Here is a 20,629-nt window from a genome sequence, read left to right as displayed (position 1 = left end):
TGCCAACAACCAACACCAGCAAGGATCCAGAACCACATACACATTGAATGCAAAGCAGTCATAGAGGTAATAGGGGAAATAACGAGGTCCTTAAAGATGCTGGCTCTCTTCTTCCTTCTTTGACTTAGGCCAGGATAATTTCTCTAAGTCTTATTCCTTTTTTCTGAACTACATGTTTCCGTCTGTTCTCTTGCTTCTGTGGCCCTTTGCCCATCCTCTTGTCCACTCCTGATCTGCTTACTGTACAGGACAATTGTACAGCTCTGTCCAGTGTCCCCCTTTCAGAGCCCTCACTTAAGCTCTACTTAAAAGCAGGAAGGGGCTTCCCTGGTGGCGCAGTGGTTGAGAATCTGCCTGCCAATGCAGGGGACACGGATTCGAGCCCTGGTCTGGGAAGATCCCACATGCCGCGGAGCAACCGGGCCCGTGATCCACAGCTACTGAGCCTGCGCGTCTGGAGCCTGTGCTCCGCAATAAGAGAGGCCACGATAGTGAGAGGCCCGCGCACCGCGATGAAGAGTGGCCCCCGCTTGCCACAACTGGAGAAAGCCCTCGCACAGAAACGAAGACCCAACACAGCCAAAAATAAATAAATAAATAAATAAAATTTAAAGTTGGCTCTATCGCTTCCCTGCCCCCTTTTCTCCACCAGATTCGCCTCTAATCCTCCATTAACTAACCCCTTATCCCATCCCAGACCCGTGTCCCCTTACAATGAAATAAATAAATAAATAAATAAATAAAAGCAGGAAGGTTTCCCAGGCATAGTCTTCCTTCCATCTGAAAACCAGGATGAGCCATTCAGGGGGTTTAGAGAGGGCGGTGCTGCATATCACGAGTGAGCTACAGAAGAAAAATCTATTTTCTGGACACAGAAGTACAGGCAAGAATTCTGGCTTCTTAGGGATTTCAGAATAACAAAAAACCTCAGAAAGGGAGGGCCACCAATCGTTGCAAGGCAGCCTAAGCTCCAGTTCTCTCTGCTTCTAGAGGTAACCAAGCAGCTCTAATCAGGGTCAAAACAAAGAAATTCTTGAGGAATATTGCATATCCTTATTACTTTCTAGCATGATATCAATTTCTCAGTGGCTTCGGTGTGTAGAGATACGCTTCAGCTTTGTTTATCACCCCTTCAAATCCCTCAGAAAATTAAGATATGCAGTTGAAACCATCAGAATAAAAACCAGCCAGCATTCGAAGCTGCAAACAACAGAGCCTGCATTGTCTAGTTTAAGCAGAAAAGGAATGTATTAAGATGTTGGGCACCTTACAGTTCCTGAGAGGGCCTTATAATCAGGTTTACACGCTACAGGCCCTGTACTAACTAGGCTACTGGGTTTTCCAGTGAAGACTGTATCCCTTCTGCCTCTGGATAGAGGAATGGAAGCTTGTTCTTTTGCACTGTCAACACTGGATATGGAACGCAAGGGCTAGGGCCTTCACCCTAACTACCTTTGAAATCTGGATGCCTTTTTTTTAAAACTTTATTTCCATTTCTTTATTTTTTAGAAAACCTTTTTTATTTTGCAATAATTATATATTCCCAGGAAGCCGCAAATGTAGTTCAGAGAGGTCCCTTATACACTTCACCCAGTTTCCCCCAATAGTTCCATTTTATATAACTATAACACAAACAAAACAAGGAGATTGTCGTTGGTACCGTCCATAGACCTTATTCAGATTTTGTCACTTTTACATGAATTCATTTATGTGTATGTGTGTGAGTGAGTTTGAGTGTACAGGTCCACGCAGATGTATAGATTCAAGTAACCACTACCAAAAACAAGATACAAAACTGGTCCATCACTGTAAAAGTCTCGTTTGTGCTACCCTACCTACTGCATATTGTCCTTAACCCCTGCAACCATTAATCTCTCTGTCTCTATGCTTTTATCATTTCAAGAATGTTACGTAAATGCAGTCATATATGATCTTTTAAGATTGGCTTTTTTTCACTCAGCATATTACCCTTCAGATCCTAACTATTCAGATCTTCAGATGTAACTATTGTGTTAGTTAACAATGAAAAGTTAGTTACTTTTCATTGTCAAGTAGTGTTCCAAGGTACAGATATACCATAGCTTGTTTAAGTGTTCACCCACTGAAAGACATTCTGGTTGTTTCTAGTTTGGAAGTATTACAAATAAATTTGCTCTGAATATTCATGTGCAGGTTCTCTGATCAACTTTTAAACCAATGTCTTTCTCAGGTGGGTCTGCTTGATAGAGCCCATGCCAGGGTTTGTGCCCAAGGTTCTTAACAGACCTCCCTTTATCATCCTTAGCCCCTACTGGTCATTTAGTACAATTTCTAACATACACAAAATAGACAGAAATGTATAATGAACACCCATGTCCATCACTGAGCTTCAGCAGTATCATGATTCTGCCATTTCTTTCATCCATAACTCCACCTGCTCTCCCTACAAACACTTGATTTTGAAACAAATCCCCAAAATATAATTTTATCTGTGAATATTTCAATATATATCTCCAAAAATGAAGAATTAAAAAAAAAAACTAAAATGCCATTATCCCAATGTCATACTTTGGGTGCCTCCAGAAACTAATAACAAAACAAAGACTTGAATGCAAATAGTCTATTTGGGAGGGGGACCCAAGAGGGAAAAGGGGGAAGTGAGACAAAGGGAAGGTTGTAAGTTAGACATTGGCAGAAAGCTGCTCTGGCAAGCATTAACTCCTCAGCATTTGCAGACAGCCAAGGGCAGGCAAAGGTTTCAGCAGGCGGAGAAAGCCCTCAGCAAAGAGATGCAGATGCTGACAGCTGAATTCTGGGTAGCATGCCCTGAAGTAGTAAGGGTGAGTGACCGTGGGACCTGGGAACTGACAGCATCTCCTACACAGGCATAAAAACAATTAACAAGTAACCAGCCAGCATTCAGATTTCCCCTAGTGTCTCGTCACTTTATTTAACAGCTTATTTGTCCAAATTATGATCCAAATAAAGTCCATACGTTGTAATTGATTTATACAATTTTTAAGTCTGTTTTCCTCCAACTTTTTATTTTGAAAATTTTAAACATACCACAAATTTGGAAGAATTTCACTGTGAACAACTATATATCCACCAAGATTATACAGTAAACATTTTTAATATACTTGTTTTATCACATATCTACCATCTATTCATCTTTTTATACAAATTATATTTCTTGATGCATTACATAGTAAATTGCAGGTATCAATTTATACCTAAATGTTTCAGCATAAAAATCATTGCTAAAGTTCATATTGTTTACTGTTTTTTTCTTTTGAAGTAAAATTTAAACAATGAAATGCACAAATTTTAAGTTTATATTTGTTGAGTTTTGACAATGCGTACACCTTTGTAACCCACACCCCTGTCAAGATACAAAGTGTTTCTACCACCTCAGAAAGTTTTCTCATACCCTATCCCCAACTCCTCAAAGGCAAACCACTCTTCTGATTTTTTAACGTAATGTTGTTTGTAATGTCTCTTATTTTTCCTTCTAACATCTGTAGGATCTGTAGTGATGACTACTCTTTCATTCCTGAACTGGTAATTGGGATTCTTATTGAGAGACGATTACGCATGGGTTTCTGTTACCTGAAAACTAGGTTTGCCTCTTGGTGGCTATTGAGTCAAAAGACACAACCAAGCCAAAGAACGGGAGAAAGAAGGATTTATTACTTGCAGCAAGTAAGAATACCAGGGATCTTTCCCAAAGCACTGTCTCCCTAAACAGCAAAATTGCTAAGGGTACATGCATATTCAATGAAGGGGTTGGGGCAGTGTATTCATATTCATGAAGGGGCTTGAGCAGAGGAAAATTCAACATAGAATTGGGGCAAAGGTTAACAGAGTCCAAGCTTTAGTTGATTGAAGTCCTGAGGATCAGAAAATGTCAACATCAACCTCTTCATTCCTTTAGTTCCAGTTGACCTGGTGGTTGAGCGCTGGGGGGAGTTTGAATTCTGCAAAAGAGCTCAAGAATGTGCCTCAGGCTAACCTTTATCACTGTAACAGAACTGGGAGTCTTTACAGCTGATTTATTATCTTTGTTATTTTCACTTGTCTTGCCTGATAACAGTTGTTTGTTCCTGCATTCTTTTGTTCCCTTAAAATCTCAATTACTGAGATCTGTTAAGGATAAGCATTGTGCAGGCTTAGATCACAAAATGGCTTAGGCCCAGAATGGCTTCTCTGTGTCCAGAAAGCCATGCCTGGTTCTCTTTCTCCAAGGAACCCCCCCCCCAACCCTATCTGCTTACATGTCTTCATGTTTCTGCACATCTTGTGAGGAGGGCACTGACAGCCTTTGTCCTCCACTACCTTCTCAAGGATATTGTTGGTATAGCAAATAGCCTTGGTAAATAGTGATAGTGGCTTCCTCCAGAGTAGAGGACAGGTTTATTTACTGTCCAGTATAATAAAGATAATTTCTACTTCAGGGGCAAAAACAGGCAGGTTTGCTTGCAGTATATTTTAAAATATTAAGTTTCCCTAAGATTGGAATTCCTTAACTGGGATGCCAACTCACTACACTTGCAACATCTACTTGGGCAACATCTATATTATTCTTGAGGGATTTGGGGGCCTAAAGGAAGTGATGCAAACATAAAGCTCATTCTGCTTGCTGTACCATGAGCAATAAAGTCCTGTCTCTGGCCCAGGAATCCCATTTAGTCCGCCAGCAGCCATGAAACTGTGGCAGGCTAACCTGGTTAGCTTTCCAAGTAGGGTACAATCTCAAACCCTTGAAATTCTTGACAGTTCTCAATTTTTATCTTTTCTTAACAACTGACAAGGAGTTTATCAATTTTGTTGATCTTTTCAAAGAACAACTTCCAGTTTTGCTAATTTTCTCTATTTTTTTCCTCTGTTCGATTTAATTGAATTCTGCTCTTATCATTGTTATTTTCTTCCTTCTGCACACTTTGAATTCACTTTGCTTTTCTTTTTCTAGCTTCTTAATGTAGAACCTTAGGTGATTGATTTTCGATCACTCTTCTTTACTAACGTGACTATTGAAAGCTATAAATTTCTGTATGTGTGCACTACTTTAGCTGCATCATACAAATGTTATGTTGTATTTTTATTTTTATTCAGTATGAAATACTACTCAACTTTCTTTAGATTCCAAGTGTTTTAACTCTATTAAGGCTTATTTTAAGATCTAGTATATGAAACAGCTCATTCAGCTCAATATTAAAGAAACAAAAAACCCAATCCAAAAATGGGCAGAAGACCTAAATAGACATTTCTCCAAAGAAGACATACAGATGGCCAAGAAGCACATGAAAAGATGCTCAACATCACTAATTATTAGAGAAATGCAAATCAAAACTACAATGAGGTATCACCTCACACCGATCAGAATGGCCATCATCAGAAAATCTATAAACAACAAATGCTGGAGAGGGTGTGGAGAAAAGGGAACCCTCTTGCACTGTTGGTGGGAATGTAAATTGATACAGCCACTATGGAGAACAATATGGAGGTTCCTTAAAAAACTAAAAATAGAATTACCATATGACCCAGCAATCCCACTACTGGGCATATACCCAGAGAAAACCGTAATTCAAAAAGACACATGCATCCCAATGTTCATTGCAGCACTATTTACAATAGCCAGGTCATGGAAGCAACCTAAATGCCCATCTACAGATGAATGGATAAAGAAGATGTGGTACATATATACAATGGAATATTACTCAGCCATAAAAAGGAACGAAATTGAGTCATTTGTTGAGACATGGATGGATCTGGAGACTGTCATACAGAGTGAAGTAAGTCAGAAAGAGAAAAACAAATATCGTATATTAACGCATGTATGTGGAACCTAGAAAAATGATGAACCGGTTTGCAGGGCAGAAGTTGAGACAGAGATGTAGAGAACAAACGTATGGACACCAAGGGGGGGAAAACCGCGGTGGGGTGGGGATGGTGGTGTGCTGAATTGGGCGATTGGGATTGACATGTATACACTGATGTGTATAAAATTGATGACTGATTTAAAAAAAAAAGTCTTTAAAATAGTTTAAAAAAAAAAAGATCTAGTATATGGTCTATTTTGCTGAATGGACCATGTTCACTTGAAAAGAATATGTATTCTGCAGTCATTGAATGTGAGAACAGCTAAACATCAAGGAAGTTGTATTAGTCAGTGTTCTCTAGAGAAACAGAACCAACAGCACAGATTGTATATATGGAATTGGGTCAAGTGATCATTGAGGCTGACAAGTCACAACGTCTGCAATTGGCAGGCGAGCTGGAGACCAAGGCGAGCCAATGGTGTTGATGCAGTCCCACTCACAGTCTGAAGGCCAGAGATACAGGAAGAGCTGCTGTTTCAGTTCAAGTCTGAAGGAAGGGAAAAACGGATATCCCAGCTCTCAGGCAGCCAGGAAGGAGGAGCTCCATCTTTATTCACCCTTTTTCTTCTATTCAGGTCTTTAAAGGTTTGGACGAGGCCCACCCACATTAGGGAGGTCAACCGGCTTTACTCAGCTTACCACTTCAAATGGTATTCTCATCCAGAAACACCTTCACAGACATAGCTACAATAATACTTGACCAAATATCTCGGCACCTCATGGCCCAGTCAAGTTGACACCTGAAATTAACCATCACAGAGGTCACAACCATCACAGGGGTTGACAATCTTGTTCAAATTACCTATGGATTTCCTAATTTTTTTGTTCAATTGTTCTCTTTATTGCTGAGATTATAATTATGGAACTGTTTCTTCTTTTAGTTCTGTCAGTTTTTGCTTCATATATTTTGAAGTTCTGTTATCAGGCACATCCATATTCATGGTTAGGTACATACACATTATTTCTTCCTGAGAAATTGATCCTCTGATCATTATTAAATATCCCTCTTTATCTCTGGTAATACTTTTTGGCTCAAAGTCTATTTTTCTGCTATTATAATAGCCATCCGTAAGATATGCTTATGGTATCTTATGGGTTACTACTTTCTACTGTCCAATCCAGCCTCCTATCCATCTTTCAGGGAATCTTCCTAAGTTCTGGACCATCAGTAGCTAAACTTTTGTTTTCCAATGCACTTATTTATGAATTTTAAAATTCAATTTTAAAGATGTCTTTTCCGCCAGGTCTAGGGATTTGTGGCATGTAGTATGTGGCATGTAGTATGCGGCTGTAGCATGTGTCCAGTCTGCCATTTTAAATCAAACTTGCTTTTCTTCTTAAATCTTTAAATCAAACTCCCTCTTCTTCTTCTTAAGGAAGCAGTGGTGACAACGACCTGGTTTAATCATGTAGTTAGATAAAGAAGGAACACGATCAATTCTAAGTAAGATGGGCTGGGAAAAGAGCACTACAAATTCTCATAGTAAAGGGTAGATAGAGTTTGTTCTGATTATAAAAAGAGTGCTAAGCTTGCCAAATTTATTGGTTTGATTTCTCACAATTTTTGCTTGTCTCATGCAGACTTTGAATTTGTCTTGAATTTCTCCAGTATTTGCCTAGAATTTTTAGATTTATTGGTGGATTCTGCTTTCAAGCTTATATAGTTCTAAAGTTATATTCAAACACTGCCATCTTGTGGGTCATTCCTTGGGTCTCCCAATCCCACCCCTCAAAACTCTCTCATGCAAATATATTCATTCAGAAGAGTTCAGGGATGTCAACTTTTATTAGGTGCTAACAGCTGTACTAAGAGCTCTACATATATCAAATCATTAAACTTCATAAGGCCTTTATGAAGGAAGTACCGTTAATCCCGTGTTAGAGGTGAGGAGGCTGAGGCCTAGATGGGTTATATAACGTGCCTTGGGTCTCACAGCTAGTAAGAATAGGAGTAAACTTTTATATTCAGGCAGTTTGCCTTCAGAACCCTTGCTTTTACTGCACCCACATGTAAAACTAATAAATCTAAAAATAACACAGTGTGACACAGTATTATGAATAAGCTATAGGACTAGTAGAGAAGACGGGATAACTGTTAGGAAAGGGCATCAGGGAAGGCGTCACAGATTTGTGAGGAGGTGGCCTCCTCTAAGTGAGAATTGGAAGGATAATCATTACATAGGAAGAACGCAGCTGGGACCATAGCCCCTGGAGCTAATAGCATGGAAACACCCTATAGTTGTCTATTTTTCATCTGCTGTGTACCCTGTCTTCTTTTGGGAAACTACTTGTCACTCTGCTTCAACCACAGGACTCTAATGAGGGTTGTCAATCATGATACCCTTGACTCCTCACCTAATCTGAGCCAATATCAAGGTACATCGAGGCACCTGGGAATTCTGTGCTTGAGGCAGAGGGCTCAGTGCTATCTTCCCTAATGGTAACGCCGAGGTGTGTGCCAGAAAGCTGCTTCCAGCCAACTGTTCTCACGTGGAAGAGTTTGAAGTGAAAGATAATTAGGCCAAATAAGGTTCTAGTCATCTGTAGGCCAGCTGCACTGCTGATCTTCCTGTTTTGATAACCATTCTTGTAGAACCTGAACAGGTCTGGGCTTTGGTCCACTGCAAACATACAAGTTCTGATATTCTTTCTTCTGTCACCAGCTGAAGCAGGGGCAGCACCGGCATTCCTCATCTCTAAACAACTTCAGTGGTAGCACAATACATTTTGATGATGAAGGATAGCACGATTAATTTATTTGGGAAAAAATGGCATTTGGGGAGTGTATTGGAAATGGTGTGGCTTAAACACTTCTGCAGTGCTCTATCTTGGCCTCGTCTCAAACTCCATCCCCGATGCCGGGACTATTCCCCCTGCTTCTTCTCCTCTAAATCACTGCAATCTTCTAAAACCGTCCTTAGATTTATTTCTTGCTTTAAGCCTACTTTAGAAATTCCAGTCAGTTATTTTTTCTTAACGTTGATTTTTTAAAATTAATCAAGTAACCAAAGTGCAAATAAAAATGATAAATTCAAAATGATAGAAATTAAGAATCACCCATAACCCACCACACAGAGATAATCATTGTTATTGGTATATTTCTATCTCTTCTTTCTTCTATGTGTAAACACAAACAGAATTACTTTTTAAATGGCTAATTTTGATCTCTTCCTTCACCAAACACATCTACGATGCGTCAAATGAAATTGAATTGCACTTCATTTGTACTATTTCCTAATCATTTCAATATTCTGTCCTGCAAATTACCAGTATCTTTGAAGGCACCTAATTTTCCAGGAAAATGGGGAGCAATTCCACATCCCTTGGCTTGCAATGTTCTTTCTTTCCCACTTCATCTGGTTATCTCCTACTCATTCTTCCCGTCTTAGGTCAAGTGTCACTTGTTTGGGAAGTTAGGTTAAATTTATCATAGTATTATTTGCAGTTCTTGTAAAAGTTGCAAATTATTCTTTTTTTCTTATAGATTTATTTATTTATCTTTGGCTGCGTTGGGTCTTCGTTGCTACACGCGGGCTTTCTCTAGTTGTGGCAAGCAGGGGCTACTTTTCATTGTGGTGCAGGGGCTTCTCATTGCGGTGGCTTCTCTTGTTGTGGAGCATGGGCTCTAGGTGCACGGGCTTCAGTAGTTGTGGTACGCGGGCTCAGTAGTTGTGGCTCGCGGGCTCTAGGCGCGCGGGCTTCAGTAGTTGTGGCGCCCGGGCTTAGTTGCTCCGCGGCATTTGGGATCTTCCCAGACCAGTGCTCGAACCCGTGTCCCCTGCATTGGCAGGCGGATTCTTAACCACTGCGCCACCAGGGAAGTCCCGCACATTATTCTTATGTGTGGAATTTTCTGGGTCTATAATTGTTTTGTTCACTATTGGATCCCTATGGCTTACCACAAGTGCCTGACACTGGCTATTGTTAAAATGAATGGAATAATTGGAATGGAATTGGAATAATTCTGCTGCTAAGGAAATACTTCTTATTTATAAAAAGTAACATCTACCATTCAGGAAGTGTTACTGTGTGCTAGGCACTCTGCTAAGTGCGATATATCTCTATATAATTACATTTTCACAACCATAAAATGCATTATTGCTCCTATTTCACAAATGAGGAAACTGAGGCTTCAAAAAAGCGAATTAACTTGTCCGGAGACTGATAATAGATTTGACCTTAGGTCAATGCATTCATTTACGTTATTGACTTTACTTGCCATTGCTAGCTTCTTTGTGCACGAATATAAAAGTCAGCGTACATAGCTTATTTTCAAAATCACTCAATTTTTACATTACAAATTAGTTTTTGTTACACGTCAAAGAAGGAAGTAGGGCACTTAGAATAAGGGGCAAAGAGACAGAACACTGTACTGGGAGGAGCAGCGGCAGAGCTATTCTCCTTTCCTCTTCACTAACCAGCTGGGTGGCTTTGGGCTTCCGCAGGGCAGGCTCCAGAAAGAGTGAAGCTGAATGGGCCGCCCTTAAGACGACATCTTAGTCCAACTCCGTCGTTCTATAGGTAAAGGAGACTAAGTGGCTTGCATAACTGACCACGTGGCAGAGCTGCACAGACACCTCCTGACTCCTAGTGTTGTTTGTTCTGAGTTACAGTAACCCTCCCTGAACAAACATTTACTGGGCGCCTACTGTTTCAGGCATTCCCAGGCAGGATGTTTCCTTTTTGCTATCCTAGTATCGATTATTGGCTACTTGGTGTCCTAATTTTTTTCACTCGACCATTTTTAAAACGGCCCTTGGAGGCAGACTTAAGGGGTAAAAAGCGTAGTACGAGCCTGGCATCAGGCACTGAGTGGCGTGACCTGGTGAGTGGCTTGGCCCGGGTCGGCGGCTGGCCCCGCACAGTGATCTAAGAAGGCAGTGAAGCCTTCTGACCCAGGGAGTGACCCCGGAAAATCCGGGGGTGGGAGCGGCCGGGGAGAGGCGAGGCTGAGTCTCTTTGAGACGACGCCCTGGGCTTTCCTGTGACCCCACCGGTAGGGCGACGGGAGGAAACTCTCTTAGGTGCAAGATGCCCACGCCTTTGGTTTCTGCTGCGTGGTGACCAAGGCATCCGTCCAGGTCCCCAGAACTCAGTCTCTCCACCAGGGTTTATCCTGGATTCCAAGTCTCGAGTTGCGGGGAGAGGAAGGTTTCTCCTTGGGCTACTGCTGACCCCGGGAGGGACATTTTCATACCCCCCCCGTTGGCCCAGAGTCCTCGGCCGCTGCCTTTCCCCGCCCCCAAGGCCGGAGGGGTCAAGTTCCTTTAGGGTGCCAGGGAAAGACCACAGTTTAGACGCTGCCACGCGAGACCTTCTGGGCAGACACCAGCCAATCCTCCACAGGCATACACGAGCCCCAGCCAATCAGCGCCCGCCTTATTCTTGTGTCCCGCCCGTGCCGGCCCTTCCTTCCTGCCCCAGTTCTAGAAGTCTGTAGACGCGGCGGCTGTTGCTGCAGCCGCTTCCGGAGCTGACCCGGGCCTGGGGACAGGCCTCCACTGGCGCCCTTCGTTTTCTTCTGCTGCCTTCACTGAGGATGAGTCCCTGCGCGACCGTGTGCCCACCCCGCGGAGACCACCGGAGGATTTTCATCTAGCGACTGGTGAGGGAGGGCTCGGTGCGGCCCGACCGTGCGGAGCGGGCAGAGGCAAAACGGCGTCCCTTGATTCGCGGGGCGACTGGACAGTGTTATCTTTCCGGAGGGTGACCGCGGGCGCCGGTGGCCCGGGTGGGCCGCGGGGAGGGGACTCAGCGGCGCCGAGGCTGCCGGGCTCCGCGAGAGGCGTTGCGGGGCCGGCTGCTTGGCCCGGGTCCCGGCGGCCGCCTCCTCGCCGCCGCCCGGAGCTAATGAATGGTCTGTGCGGGCACCGCGCTACCTTGCGGTCCTGCCTGCCAAGCCCTCCAGCGACGTTGCGCTGCTAGTTTCTGATAGTTGTCTCGTGTCACTTCCCCTGGAGCCTTGAATTTGAAGCCATTCCTCGAGGCGCCCACGTCTCTTATCCCTTTCGTGGCGTCACAGAAGTTTTAGTTCAGTCTGGGGAGGCTGACGATGAAGTTCAGTGTGAATCGACTGTTAAGTGAAAAGGGACCCGTTCTTTCTTGGGGGGATGGGGGACACAGGATAGAGGCCTTTTGTTCTTGTATCATGTTGCCGATTTCTAAAAAGTTTTAGTTCATCAGGGAAACAAGTAACCCAGGGTATCCGTGACTCTGGATTTCCAACGTAGGTAGTAAAACTTAAAGTGTGTTAGCCGGACGGGATATTTTTCAGGAAGCAGAGATTGATGTAGCACCTTTTTTTTTTTTTTTTTCTCATGCCTGTAAGTAGGGCGTTTGAAAGTCGAGATTTATCAGAAGTACTAAAAGAACGTGACTTCTATGAGTGGTAGTGTTTTTATGCCCATGATGTGCAAATTCACGTCCTTCCATAGCTCCTTGATCTTTTCACTGCCCTTTTTATTTTAAATTCCTTGATTTTTTTTAATAGGTTTTAGAAACTGATATAGGGCAGATAAGGGCAGAAAGAGATGTTTTCTAAAAAGAATTATAGTATAGATATTTGCTGAAAGTACGGATATTTAGTCAAAGCGGTTTACTTCAAGGAATTTAAAAAATGGTTCTTCCATTATTTAAAAATTTTGTAAAAAACTTGTGTCTAGGCAGATGTAGAGAATGGACTTGAGGACAGGGGGAGGGGGAAGGGTAAGCTGGGACGAAGTGAGAGAGTGGCATGGACATGTATATACTACCAAATGTAAAATAGATAGCTAGTGGGAAGCAGCCACATAGCACAGGGAGATCAGCTCGGTGCTTTGCGACCACCTAGAGGGGTGGGATAAAGAGGGTGGGAGGGAGACGCAAGAGGGAGGGCATATGGGGATATACATATGCACATACGTATGCATGTAGCTGATTCACTTTGTTATACAGCAGAAACTAACACAAAGTTGTAAAGCAATTATACTCCAATAAAGATGTTAAAACAAAAAACAAACAAAAAAACTTGTGTCCAGGGCTTTCAGCATGCTAAATTCTACATTATGCTTCGGAACCATAAAGTTCAATAGACCATACTGCATAAGGAGCTCAGTGTTACTTGGTTAATTATTATAAATGATGTCAAAGTTAGTTTATTATCTTCTTTTTTTTTTTAATCATCTTTTGGCCATGCCACGTGGCATGCGGTATCTTAGTTCCCCCACCAGGGATCAAACTCACATCCCCTGCCGTGGAAGTGCGGAGTCTTAACCACTGGACTGCCAGGGAAGTCCCTTTATTATTGTTAATAGGGCAGTAATTCCTTTTTTTTTTTTAATAAATTTTATTTTATTTTTGATTTTATTTTTGGCTGTGTTGGGTCTTAGTTGCTGCATGCGGGCTTTCTCTAGTTGTGGTGAGCTGGGGCTACTCTTTGTTGCGGTGCGCAGGCTTCTCATTGCAGTGGCTTCTCTTATTGTGGAGCACGGGCTTTAGGCGCACAGGCTTCAGTAGTTGTGGCACGTGGGCTCAGTAGTTGTGGCTCGCGGGCTCTAGAGTGCAGGCTCAGTAGTTGTGGCGCACGGGCTTAGTTGCTCCGTGGCATGTGGGATCTTCCAGGACCAGGGCTCGAAGCTGTGTCCCCTGCATTGGCAGGCAGATTCGTAACCACTGCGCCACCAGGGAAGGCCCAAGGGCAGTAATTCTTTGCCACCTCCAGAGATGTGCTTGCCCCCTAAAATTTGGGGAATTGTTCAATTGTGAAACTGGGTTTTGCACTAGTAAAATATTGACGTTTCTATCCTTTGTACCCAGAGAATAATTGAGAAAACAATAAAATAAAATACAATATTGATAAAGTTAAATTATTAATTTCCTAAAGTAGTAAGTCTTGATGTTTTAAAATTATGTGAACTATTTTCAGGGCTTACAGAAGGAATTTAAAATTTTAAAAATTCTCCAATTATGAGTCACTATAATTTGTAGCTTTGTGACAGTTAATATAGATACAAGTTTATAGGGAAGATATTTTGATTTTAGAGAACTCTTTAAAAATATAAGCCTACTTATTGAATACATATTATATTTTGTGAGAAATATGAGTAAGTATGGCATTCTCTTCCCTGCCTTAAGGAGCTTAGAATCTTTATGTGTAGTCAAGGTCCACACTTACAAGGCATGTTGTTATTATCATTTTGCAGAAGAAGAAATTGAGGATTAGGAAGATTAAGCTACTTGACCAAGGTTTTAGATAATAGAAACCCAATTCTTAGATTATAGAAACCCAATTCTTATTTAATACATACAGGGCAATACAGGCTGGAAAGAGGATTAAATTAGTTCATTTATGTAAAGCACTGTGCTTGTCCATTTGAAAGTTCATAAGATGGTAGATGTAGTGTTTGTAAGCCATGGACAAGTCGGCAGCCCTGTAAAGGTTTGGGTAAAAACATTCCAAGCAGAAAGGGCTTTAATATAGTCATTCTATTTTTTGACCAATATATTATATCACGATGTTCCTTTTTCCTTCGTAACATTTCTTGGGTGCTTACATGTGCATGAATTGTCTCATTTATTTTTCAGAACAACTCAGGAGATAAATAGTTTTTATTCCCTTTTTACAAGTGAGAGAATTGAAGCTTAGGCAACTCTTATGTGCCCAGGGTCACTTAGTTAGTGGTTACTAGCTCAGTGTTCTGAATTCACAGTCTGAACTTTGTGTGCTACGTGGTTGCCAAGTCTAGCTGGCATCCTCTTCCTGAGGTCACAAGGCTATTAACACATGAAATACAGATATTGGTTCATTTTGGTCTTGGATATGTGAGAGAATAGCATGATCAGGTTTGTGTTTTAGGAAGATAACTGAACTCTTCACCAAGGTTAAATAGGATTGTGAGCCATTGTTGAGGGCTCAACCTCTACTGGCTGGCACCTTTGTGGTGGACCAGTCTTCAAGGTTAACAATCGCCTGTGTAGCTAGCTACAGTCTTCCAGCTCAGTTTCTCATCAACACTTCGTATTCATAACATATAAAGCAAAAATGTTCTCCTTTAATTTCTGTTTGTTCCTTTTGTTTCCAGTTTGTTTTATTTTTTTGATTTACAAAGCATTTACCCTTTACTCTTCTTCCTGGCTGCTCTATCTGTAGTCAAGCCAGAAACCTAGGAGTTGACCACATCTTGTCAACTCAAGGTCCTAAATATGTTTTTGAATTGCTCACTTTCTTTATCCCTGAAGAAAGGCACATAAGGCTGTCTATAATCTAGTTCATCCCTGTGTATATATTAGGCCTTATGCATTTCTGTCTTCTGAATTACTTAGAATTTTCAGAATGGACCAAGGTGATTTTAGTGTTTTCTATTTACTGTTACTTCTGCCTCAAATGCCCACTGGCCCTGAATTTATCAGGCAGACACATACTCATCTCCTCTCCTTTGGGGAATCTTCCCTTTATCCCTCTTGTTGACTCCCCATTCCTATGAGTCACTTGTTATATCTTTATCATAGGTTTTAATCATGATATATTTTTAGGACTTGATTTAATAAAAATCATTCTCCTCTACTAGACTGTGCCCCACTGATGGTAGAGACCGCGTAGTAGATAATAAATCTTGTTCAGTCAATACAGTTGTTAAATGAGCTGTATTTTCCCTTAAGTATTATCCATGAGTCTGTACTAGAATATCTAGAATATTTAAGTCCTGTGTATTTTCGTTTTCGCAGTACCTTATGACCTGCGGATGCACTGAAGAGGCAGCATTGTGTTGCAGAAATAGCTGGGACTTTACTGTGAAATAGATCTGTGTTTGAATTCTAGCTCCTCTTTTACTGATAGTGTGATTTGGGTGGCTTACTTAACCTCTTTGATGTAAAATATCACATCATGTAAAATATTACATGCTTAATAAGTATTTCCTTTGCTTTCTTTGCCTTCAATAAGCATTTGTTGAAAGCATGAATAAGATTAACACTAGGCATTGGGCCAGGAATTTAGGAAAGATGTGAAGGCAGGAGACGTATTTGAGGATTATGAGCACAGGTTAAAGTTAACATGAAGAGATTGAAATTATGCAGGGTGAGTATGAATTAGAGAGGAAAAGAAGACCGAAGTGGAACACTGAGAGAAGCCTAACATTTGAAGGTCAGGGGAAGGGAAAATGCCCTTGGAAGAAGTGGTAGGAGAGAGATCCCATGCGCAGATGCTTCATTGGTTCCCTATGCTTTCAGTACTCCTTTTTAGATTCCTTACGAGAATGTCGTGGTCATGACTCGAAAGCAGGGAAGTCAAGTAACGTTACCAAAAGTATTTGGCAATTTGGAGGTCATTGGTAACCTTAGTATGTATGGTTTCATAGGAGAAGAATGCATGGAAACTAGTAGCAGAGACGCTGAAGCCCAAACATGAACTTTGGAATAAAAATTTGTTATCTTTTTGTTACCGAAGAAATGATAGTAATAAAAGCTGCTATTTGTTGAATGTACATTTGGTAGCAGGTACCATGATAAGCAGCTTTATTTATCATTACGGTAACCCTTTGAGGTTGGTGGCATTGTCTCCATTTTCAGAAGAAGAAATGAAGGCTTGGAGAGATTATGTAATTTGTAGAGTTACATAATTGGTAACAGCTGGCATTGCTATATTTGAATCCAAATATGTAGGATTCTAAGAAATGCTAGCTCTTAGCTCTTAGTCACTTAGTCCCTTCCTAATTTGTTCATAGTACTCTGTATGTGCCTCTCTCATTATATATTATAGTATAGTATCACTTTTGTTTATATTTAATATTCTTTTTTCCCTTTTAAGTGTTTAAATTATGTATAGTAACAAATTAGGGAATTCTTTTCTCTTGTATCTTAATTATTTCATGTAGGGTTTGGGTTATTCACATAAGTAGTTCCTTTCAGGTATTAGGAAGACACTGAAAACACAAAGATGGCAAAATTTTAGAGCCTCAAAGGGATGAAATTAACTACATGGGACTATTTTGCCATCTGTCATGTTTTCCACTTTAAACATTTTAAACTACTTGAGGCTTTGGTACTTTTTTCTTCATGTCAACTAACTACCAAACACTTTGTTTGCTTGTTTATATGTAGTCTAGCAGAAACAGAACTGGAGCTAGAAAGGACTAGGAGTTGTCTGGTTCTGTGCTATCATTTCCAGATGCGGAAATCAGAATAGTTAAGAACTAGTTAGGTTTAGGATTTCTGACTTAGTGTGGTTTGAAATGGGAGAGGAAAATACAGATTTGGAATGTTTATGTCTGGTGCACACAAATTTTTCCTGTACATATATGTAAACTCACTTGTGTCGCTCTAAATAGTTTTATAACCGTTTTTCCTCTGTCATTCAGATAAATACAGTAGTCTCTTGGTATCACTGGGGTATCATTGGTTCTAGGACCCCAGCGGATACCAAACTCTACAGATGCTCAAGTCCCTTATATAAAATGGCATAGTATTTGTATATAACCTACATATATTCTCCAGTATACTTTAAATCATCTCTAGATTACTTAGAATATCTAAATACAGTGTCAGTGCTATGTAAATATGGTTGAACCTTGGACAACATGGGCTTGAAGAGCATGGGTCCACTTATACTCGGATTTTCATCAGTAAATGTGTACTGCAGTACTACAGGATCTGCCTTTGGTTGAAGTTGCAGATGTGGAACCGTGAATACGAGGAACCTACTATAGGGAAAGCCAGCTGTAAGAGGGTCATTGTGTTGTTCAAGGGTCAACTATAGTTGAAAATGCTATGTAAGTAGTTGGCCCGCATGAGGCAAATTCAAGCTTTTCTTTTTGGAACTTTCTGGAATTTTTAAATATTTTCAATTCAAGCTTGGTTCAGTTCACCGTTGTGGAACATGCAGATATGGAGGGCCGACTGTATTTTTAAAATAAATTAAAATGAAAAAAAGTATTTTGCAGAACTTAATTTGATACCTTGGAGAAGAGAATTTATGTAGAATTTCTACTATAAAAGCTTTAAAATCTAGGCATTATAGATGGGTTGACTACTCATTTAAAATCCAGAGCACAAAAATATTGAAAGAAGAAGATAATTAGGAGATGATAAATAAAAAGATGATGGAGAAATGCTTAAAGTAGTCCACTCTAGATATAAAATTTCTAATATATTGGTGGTTAGTTTTCTAACAGGAAGTGAAGAAACTGAAGGCTAGTAGCTTTTCAAGTAGTTGACAATGATATTTCATTTCTCCAGATCTGAATGGGCAAAGCAGACACATTAGCATATTGGAAAAAAGCTAGAGGCTCATGTATGATGGTTGAGTTTTCTAGACTTTCCTGTGACCTCTCTAATCAATATATTAGCATTTATTTATATTTTTAAGATGTTTATTTTAAAATAGGTATGCATACACATGGTAAAGCATTCAAAAGAGGTTACTGGTAGTAAAAAGTAAGTCTGCCTTCCATATCTGTCTCCAACCATTGGTGGTCTTCCCTAGAGCAACCACTATTAACCATTTTCTTGTGTATTCTTCTAAACATCTTTCATGCATATTCAAGCATAAACATATACTTACATGTACATTTTCTCATACGTGGCATTACAGATACATTTAGTTTTAAGAGACATTTTACAATATATCTTGCAGATTATTTCATATTAGAAAATATATAGCTACTTTATTCTTTTTGATACATGAATAATCTTCTGTTGAATGGACATGCCATAACTATCTTTTAACTATTTAGGTTTTTTCCATGCAGTGATGCAATGAATGTTCTTGTACTTATGCCATTTCACACATGGATATAGTTTTACAGGATAAATTCTTAGGAGTAAAACTGACTCAGAAGGAATGTGCATTTTACATTTTAGTAAATATTACTAAATTGCTGTCCATAAAGACTGTGCTGATTTATACTCACCAACAGTGGAGTAGAGTTTCTATTTCTTCACTACCTTGTCAATACATAGTAATCAACCTTTTTTTTTTTTTTAACCTTTTTGATCTTTGTCATTATGATAGATAAAAATGGTGTCTCATTATAGTTTTAATTTACATTTCTTTTGAATGATGTGAACCTCTTTCTTTTTAAAAATCCATTTAAATCCACCCCCCCTCCTTTTTTTTTGAGAAATGTGGTCATATTCTTTGACTTTTATTCTGTTGGTCTCTTAATGATTTGTAGAGATGATATATTAAGGAAAAATTTTCTCCTTTTTTGTCTTTAAATTTTTTTATGTATGTTTTAAATACTTGTAGTGTTTAAATACATGTAGTCAAGCATACATCTTGGTAAAAGATAACTACTAATCACAAAGAACAGATATCTCATGTTAATGATTTTAGTGTTTTCCTGTGTATGGGAAGGTGCAAGAATCTGGTCTTTTTACCTACCTAGGATCCTGTAGATCCAAAGCATAGAATGCTTCATCCTGTTTTTCCCATCCTGAATTTCCCTCAGGACGTACTGTCAGTGGGCCTCTGCAGTGCGTTGCAACTTAACCTTTTGTGTTACTGGATGATGAGCTACACTCTTCTTTAATGGCTGAAGCAGATGTACAGTGTGTGTTTGACAGGCCGTAAGACAGGCTGTTCTGGTTAGCGTAAAGTTCAAGCCAAGTCATGTATAAGCCAGAATGATGACTTCCCCATATCTCAGGATGTGAAAATTTTTTCTATCAGTGGAAAGTTTGTTTTTAACATGGTTAGTTAAATTTATTGGTATTAGCAACAATAACAGAGCAGATAATGCAAAACTGTGGCTATCTGAAAAACAATGTCAGGGTGGCTTTGAAGTGCATTTCTTTTAAAAGTTACCTTTGAAATGGACAGGTGACTACAATTCCAGGGCTTGAAAAGCACTTCAAACACAGGAATAGCACAAAGTAATCTCTCTCTCTTCTCTCCTTTCCTCCCTTCCCCCACTCCTCCCTCTCTCTCTCTGTCTCTCTCATTTTCTCTCTCTCTCTCCTGTCAAATGACAAAATCAAAACAATTTAGTAACGACTTGGGTGTCCTTTGTTCAAGGGAAAACAACGCATGGATTGGGGGGGTGGGGAGTCAGTGCTCACTGGCAGTGAAGCAATCTTCCAAGGGATTTTGGGCAAGAGAGACTCGCAGCATGTTAGAAGAGGCAGCTCTGAAGCAGGGTGCGCTTGGCTAGGAGGTTGGGGATTTCCTAATAAGGCGTGCAGGTCCTGTTTTCTAGAGTGAGGTGAACTCGCTAAAGCGGAGTTGGAGGATTGATCGGTGTTAGGATTCCTTGACAGGTGTGTCCTGTAGGTGCAGACTGACAGGTTTAGATTTGTGAAGTGGGTGAGGCCACTGGGGTGGCCTCCATTTTGGGGTTCCTGATTAAATGCATTAACTTCATCACTCCACATATACATATCTATCTACTCGTGATGCCTGGATTCTGAAATAAAGTTTGAGTGAAGTCAAATAACTTAGACGTACCACGGATGTGAGAGCCCTTGACCCTTCCAGTTACCTGTGTGGTAACATTTGTAGAATCCGGGCGAACAGCCTGGAGGGTTGCTGCCAAATGGATCCACTTCCCTTTCCTCCTCAACTTTCTCGGGTGGAGGTGGATGGAGCCACCTTTCAGTCAGGCTTGTGGCCGAGCAGAACTAACCTCCCTTATCAAAACTGGGAGAGGAGGTCGAGCTTTTGTCAGTGAGGCTCCTAACTTTGCCACACATTCCATAGGGAGAAAATATCACAGGGAAGGGGGAGCAACTAACGTCAGATCCTATCAGTGAGAAGCTCGTAGGCTCATTTATTTGCTTGTCTGTTTTTGAACTAGGAA

At 40.6% G+C, this 20,629-nt stretch overlaps 1 protein-coding gene across 8 annotated transcripts in view; it reads left to right on the top strand.

The window, feature by feature from the left end:
- Positions 1-11,258: 11,258 nt before the first annotated feature.
- The window catches only part of IBTK (inhibitor of Bruton tyrosine kinase), a 94,447-nt gene continuing 85,076 nt past the window's right edge, over positions 11,259-20,629 (top strand). For 5 of the 8 annotated variants that reach the window (XM_082405843.1, XM_082405841.1, XM_082405846.1 and 2 more), the window contains exon 1: positions 11,259-11,463. The gene's annotated coding sequence lies outside the window, so the exon portion shown is untranslated. Of the gene's footprint in view, positions 11,464-20,227; positions 20,590-20,629 lie in introns of those variants that run through there. The other 3 variants (XM_082405847.1, XM_082405848.1, XM_082405842.1) reach the window with 2 other exon arrangements.

The sequence above is a fragment of the Balaenoptera borealis genome, assembly GCF_965194805.1.
Source record: "Balaenoptera borealis genome assembly, chromosome: 9".
Lineage (NCBI taxonomy): Eukaryota > Metazoa > Chordata > Mammalia > Artiodactyla > Balaenopteridae > Balaenoptera > Balaenoptera borealis.
The sequence above is the reverse complement of the archived record's forward strand: the minus strand, read 5'-3'. Positions and strand labels throughout refer to the sequence as shown.